Source organism: Pleuronectes platessa, chromosome 12, assembly GCF_947347685.1.
Source record: "Pleuronectes platessa chromosome 12, fPlePla1.1, whole genome shotgun sequence".
Taxonomy (NCBI): Eukaryota; Metazoa; Chordata; class Actinopteri; order Pleuronectiformes; family Pleuronectidae; genus Pleuronectes; species Pleuronectes platessa.
The window spans coordinates 10854420-10861348 of record NC_070637.1 but is presented as its reverse complement, the minus strand read 5'-3'; positions in this window follow the sequence as shown (position 1 = coordinate 10861348).

Genomic DNA, 6929 nt, shown 5'->3' with positions numbered 1-6929 from the left:
AGATAAAATTAAAAAGTACAACCAAATATAAATAACTTGAATTAAGAAAATAAAAAACTTTCTAGAGGAAATTCTCTGTAGTCAATTTGAATTTTCTCCTAATACCTCTGTTTGTTTCTGTTTTTGGAACTTATAAGGTGTAAAGAAACGGTCTAGGGCTAGGCTATTAGGTGACTCTCAAATATGTAGGTGTGAATGTGAGTGTGAAGGCTTGTGGCTCTCTGTGTCAGCTCAGTGATAGACTGGTGTCCTGTCCATGGTGTACCCTGCCTCTCAGCCAGAGTCAGCTGGGATCGACTCCAGCCCCCTCACCACCTTCAAGGATAAGCTGTATAGCTATAACGGATGGATGGATCTATTTGCTTATGCTGTATGCATCTCACTGAGGTATAAGTGACTGCACCAATGCACATTAAAACACTCTTTTATGCCCCTGACTGCAAAGTAATTCATAGGTACACAGGATAACAAGTGATTTTACCCTGAAGCGGTGCCATATTTGTGGTCTATAAAAGCTTCATATTCTCTAAAGTGCTTATATCAATTAAATCTAACAGCAATATGAGTCCCAAACAACCTTTTTCACATCTTAATTTATTTTGAAACAGGAGCCAAAGGTTGGCAACTCAGAGTGATACTGCCTTTTAGAGCTGCATGCTGCAGTTTTGCTGTCTAATTTCAGATTTGTCTGACAGTGGTGCAGCCCATGTGGGTGGTGTAAGAGCCTGGCAGCTCACATTCAGCATGCCAAGAGAAAAGACTGCACATGCTTATTACAAGAGAAGGAACATTGTCACAGTGTACGATGGTACAAGATTTGTATTTGTTTTATTGTCATGCTGTTGATTAAACCCTTGACGATAACATCCACATTTCATTCTCCAGGCGAAAAGCGTGCGCATCCAGCTTTAAATGACTAGTGACTAAATTATACTGTACAAGGGATTTAATATGTGAGCCACACATACAGTATGGGGTGGAATTCAAGGGGATTAATATGTGAATAGGATTTAGTTAATTGCGTTTTATTAATATATAAGGTACTAAAAACATTTAACAAGACAAGGGAATTTTCCCCCTGCCAAATTACACCACTAAAACTACCATGACGCAGTCACACAGTAAACATTTGCACATTCTGCTTGCTGCAGGGTTTCTTGTACTGTACAGTAGGTGTGGTGCAGCCTGCCGCTGCTGTATTCCACCCCTGAGTGCTGTGAAGGTGATTTATTGGAGGGAGGGGCCCATGAGCTGCAATCAGCCCGTTTCCATCAGCGTTATGGCCGCATGACAACATCCAGCTGTCCCTGATGTGCCACCGACGGTCAATGGCGTGCTTGTCAGCTGAGCAGCTTTACTGCAGTGATGAGAACATATACACACACACATATATTTTGCCACACAATCACATATGCTGACACGTTTGCTCCCACGAATAAAAAACACCAAATGAAATACGTCATGGTTTTTTAGGTTTTTGTCAACGAAGTTATTGATTACTAATGATAGCAGCAACAGTTCATAAATAATTAATAATAATAAGTATTATTGTAATAATAGTAATTTTATTAATAATAATAAAAAATAAAAGTTTTTATCCTGCAGCTCTGGAGTCGAAGATACATGCAAAGAAAGAGAGAGAGTTTAAAGTTAATTATGGTTTGTACATGTACAGCTGCTAGTACACAATACTGAAATAATGACTGAACATGGATTATCATGGTAATGTCACGGCCAGATGTGCTGATACATCAAGCACATAGAATACTTTCCTTTACCAGTGTCTGACAAAGATCCAGTCCATACAGTGTATGTACAGATGGACTTTGTGTCTCCGCTTCCTGCTGAAATGAAGCCAAAATATCCCGGATACGAACCCTGCCATCTTGCACCAATGACATCATCTGGAGCCAGAGTCTGCACAGTAGCAAACAGGGGGCGGAGCTGCGGTACCGATCTCCCGCGGATACACACACTCGACCAAATACGAGTCAGTCTCAGTTGTCACTCAAACACCATTTTTATAGCGTCATATACCTAATTAAAACCAATTTAATAAAGAATTAACACTTGGGAACATTCACTAAAAGGTGATTGTATACTTATGATATCACAAGACATAAACAGTAATTGCTTTATATATAGATAATATGAAATATTCCAAAAGTTCTGCTTTACATTACACTACACCTTCTATTCCCAATCTTACTTACGATTCTCCATACATACAATCTGTTTCATAATAAGAGTCCCAAATGCTACATCCCAGAAGTTTGCCTTCATTTGTATATGGACGCTAAGCAATACTTTTCCAATTCACTGTCTGTAACTTTCATGTGGAAGTTGAAAATGAAACTCACAGACAGTTTTAGCTGAGTGACTTAGAAGCGTCTCCAGTGAATGACTTTGCCAAGATGGTGCTCTGTTCTTCTTTCAGTCTGAGCGGGCACACAATCAGAGAACCGACTCACCGAAACATCACGTCTCTCGCTCCACTGTTTTTACCTCTCCAGCTGCACCTGCTAACTTATGATATAATGGCATGATACAATTGCCTGATGAGTTGTTAACCCAGCAGGCTAAATTTGATTTTGCATACAACAGCTGGGATGCTATGAGTGATGTGCGTGAAAGGAAAACTGTATCATTCCTCCTGAGTTGGTTATTGATGATAACAGCATCAAATATATTATTCCTCTGTTGTTTGAGGTTTAAAATATAGCAGAAGGATTAAATAAAACAGTTTTATCCAGAAGAGAGTCAAGCATGTTCTTGAGTAAATAACCCATCGGTTCTCTGATTCATGCTGATCTCTCACAGTACAAAATGTTCCCTATTAGTTGCTAGTGATGCTGTGACTTGATGCATTAAACTGAATATGTGAGTACTGCTTTGTGACGAGGGCGCGATGCAGTAACTCCTGCTGTTTGGTGGCCAGTGTATTCACCTTTGTTAAAATATTGACACATTCACTAATGCCACTGAAATGAGCTGTAAATATAGTTAATGTTTATTGCAATGATCAGAGCCCTGTGAGACCGTAATTCATTCCCAGTATACATAACTAAATGATTGGGTGGGAGAAAAGCAGAGAGAAGAAAGATTTATCCTCAGATTCTGCAGTTTGTGAAAGAACAATTATGTTGTTACCTAAACCACAAGGGTGTAATGTCTTCACAGTTATAACTGTACTGTCACGCTAAAGTAGGCTAATGTGCTAACATAGCATTGCATATTAATGTTAGAATTTAGGGGTTTTGTGTTAGTATGATCTGTCAGAATAAAACACTGCTTATAAAGATGGCTGACACATCTCCACCTCCTCCCTCTATCCAGGAACAAAAATGTACATGTGGAGCCAGAGTCTGTGCGGAATATAGAGCTGCCGTATCGAGGTCCAACCGACACACAGGCTCCACCAAAGAAAAATGAACATTTATCCACATATCAGTGTGATACGAACTCTCTTTTGGGAAGCAGCCATGCTGTCTGTCTTCATGAACAGTCCATTGTCAGACATTAAGGATTACTATGTTGTATTTAAACTTCAGTTTCAAGAGTGCAGGTGAACAAACAGTGGCCTTCAGCTAACACACAATGTGAAAGGCCCTCCCTGGGGGGTCAGTGTTTGTTTGGTGCGTTCGGCGCTATTGTAGAAACATGGTGATGCAACATAGGGGAGTCTTCAAAAGGAGACATGTTTCTTACATTAAAGTGAATATACACTAGTGAAAACATGGTTATTAATATCTTATTCCAGTTCTAGCTCATCCTGAATCCCACACACTGGACCTTTATACTCGAAGCATAACTTACGCTAATCTGAATGTGGGAGTTAGTATTATAGATGACTAACACACTAGTACAACATCAGATTCAGCAACATGGTCTGTATCATTTACAGTGACAATTTCAAGATTTTTATTTGAACAAGTCAATTAAGTCAGTGTCTGTTATCAAATGAGTTAATGCAATGTGACTGAGATTGGAAGCAGTTAATGCCTTCCGTCTTTGTACACTGAAAAAAACTGTGCAACTGTCCCAGAAATATTGAGCAAACAAACCAGATATCTGTACGAGAAGAAACAGAATTTATTATAGTGGTAATTTCCAATGCCAAAGAAATCCATTGCAACTGTGTTATGTTTTGTGTTCATATTTATCCTCTTATGTGCTTGAAAGACTTAATCAAAAGGTTATAATCACCAGCCTGCTGGACAGAGAGCAGGGCCACGCAGTGAAAAAAACAATTTCCAATGTCTTAACCACGGTTAACTTCTGTTGTCTTGGCAATTACATTTTTAGACGGAGCGTGAAATAAAAAATGTGTTTTTCCGGGCTGGCGGACAGACAGCACACACATTTATTGATTTTGCAAATTTAATGCATTGCAGATATAACGCGAAAGGCTCCATGCAGCTGAGGAACCCGTCAAACTTTGTCTTATCAAGCATAAAAATAACAGCTTACATTTCATTTGGGGCATTGTTGCTGCAGTTGGATGATGGTTGTCTTAAAAACAGCGGCTACGCCTTCACTGCATAAAGATGCCACACAGACGTTTGAATTAATTAATCAATGTGCATACAAGCATTATATATTATATTTGACTTTAACAGCTTGCTCGCATTGCCCCATTATCATTCCTTTGTTTTCAGCTCAATATCGGTAATGATTTCAATAGACACAGGTGCAATTTCTGTTCACTGACATCAACAGCAAGACACAAAAGAAGACAATGGCAATTTGTCAGACATTTAGGACGATGGGCTTTAATCATAGGGGGAAACGGTGGCAATTGAAATGCAGTGTCATTTGGCCAACTGCTGAAGTGCGAGAAGTGGAATCGAATAGTTCTTAATGTCTTCCTCTCGCTGTTGTTGTATTTCCTGTTATCATTCAAGACGCAGTTACCGGAGGAAACCTTTCGAAGACCCTTTCTTTGTCGAACAGAGGGCTGCAGATTAGACAAATCAGATTTAAATGGATGTAAGAATGAACCGGTGGAAACACAATATCCACCCTGTTCCTCTCTTTCCGCTGAAGCACCACAGAAATATTGCTTCAAACCCCCAACTTCACGCTCATGCTCCAAACACTAACTCTCATCTTGTCTGATCTACCGCAAGAAAATGGCTTGTGAATTTCTCTTCTTGCCATTGCCCATATTTTATGGTTGACATAGAACAAGCAGAACCCCCCCCCCCCCCCCCCCCCCTTTGCCTGAGGAAGTCTCCGTGACTTTTAATACCAGTTTGAAATTTGCAGTCACATTCAAAGATAGCTCGTCCTTCACACCGTCTTTCAAAAGTGTTTTTAGCTCGGTCGATTTCAGAGTGGTTATTTGACTGAGCATCCGTGTTGGACTGGTATAATCACAGTGGCGATGATTGGCACTGAAAGATGCAGACAGTCGCTTTTCTCCGTTTCTCTTCAGTGATAGAAGAGTGGAAATGATAGAGCATGCTGTGGGAGGGAAAAGGCCAGTTTCAGCCCCTGGGCTCCCTTACGCCTCCTGGAAACTGAGCTAGACTTATGAACACAAACACAGATCAAACACTCCGGTTGTGTGCCAAAATTGTGCGTCTTAAATATAAACCCATGTCTTCTGGTGCAGGTGATCCCCGGGTTATTCTCAGGTTTGTCGGCTGCAGCTCCATACGTGTTTTCCGTGTCTATTTTCCTCTTTGTCTGATGTTGTCATCCAGAGTGACTCACTCAAAGCACCACCACTGAGTAAGAGTCCCGGTTCTTGCTCATCAGACACAGTTTTAAACAGAGGTTCCTGTCCTCTGTTCACCTTAAATATCACAGCAAGCATTTCGGGGAGGATGTTTTTAATCGCGCCCCAGAAGTATTGGCAGGGGTATATATCTGAAAACCTCGGGCTCTTCTGTGCTGTTTGTGTTTAATATCGTACTCAGCGTCTGCAGCAGATTGCCTCACAGGGGCAGATTGCAGACATTTGAATTAAAGCGGCACAACTATTAAAAATGTATGGTCTGTATGAATGCGTGACCTATATTTCCCATGAAAATAAATAAATAAGCAGGGGGTTTAGGGAGGATGATGCAAATCTTCAGAAGTGGGACACATAAGGAGCTAATGACATTATAACAATAAAGACACCGGATTTCACACTGGGAGCGTAATGGAGACCAATCCGGTCTTATTCGTCTGCTCATCCACTCCTTCCCTCTTCCTTCCTTAATCAGTCCATCCCACAACGTCGCCTGCAATATCAGCCCCAGCACGGCCGTGTTTGAACTGGCCCCTCCCAGTTTAAGTGTATATTGTGACTCACCCCTCTCTGCACCCATCGAGCCGGCACAGACACAGAGGGAGCCTTGGCTTTCATGTGCTGCTGTGTTTTTCATGTGCCAGAACACTGACACATGGCAGCTTTCGAAGCCTTTGTCTCATTGACGCCGATGTGGCCTTTCTCCTTCATTCTGTCCCCAACTCATGTCTGTCTGTCTTCGTTTTTTTTTTTACCCTGCCTCCCTCTGTTGTCTCTGTTGATTTCGTCTCCACTCTGCCACTCAGACGGTGTCGGGGACGGCCGCGGTGAGAATAAAGGCCACTGGATTCTCTAGCCTTCATGATGAACTGTCGATGTCTGACTGGAGCACCCTCTGAAATTCACAGCGAGAGACAGAAAGAGAGAGAGAGGAAAGAAAAAAGTCAGCTCTCAACAGCAGCTGATTTGTGTGAAACTTTCACGGCCTGAGCAGTCCGGCGTGGGCTGCTGCAGACTGACCAATGAGACCTGGCTGTTCGGAGGAGGACTAAAGGGGGTTTGAGTCAAGGCTTTAACATCCATTTGTCATGTAGATCATGTGCATGAAAAGGTCACCTCGTTATCTCTCACATGGTCTCCTGTGGCATTAGTTTCCAGCCTGAAATCTGTCCATAGACCACTGAACCAG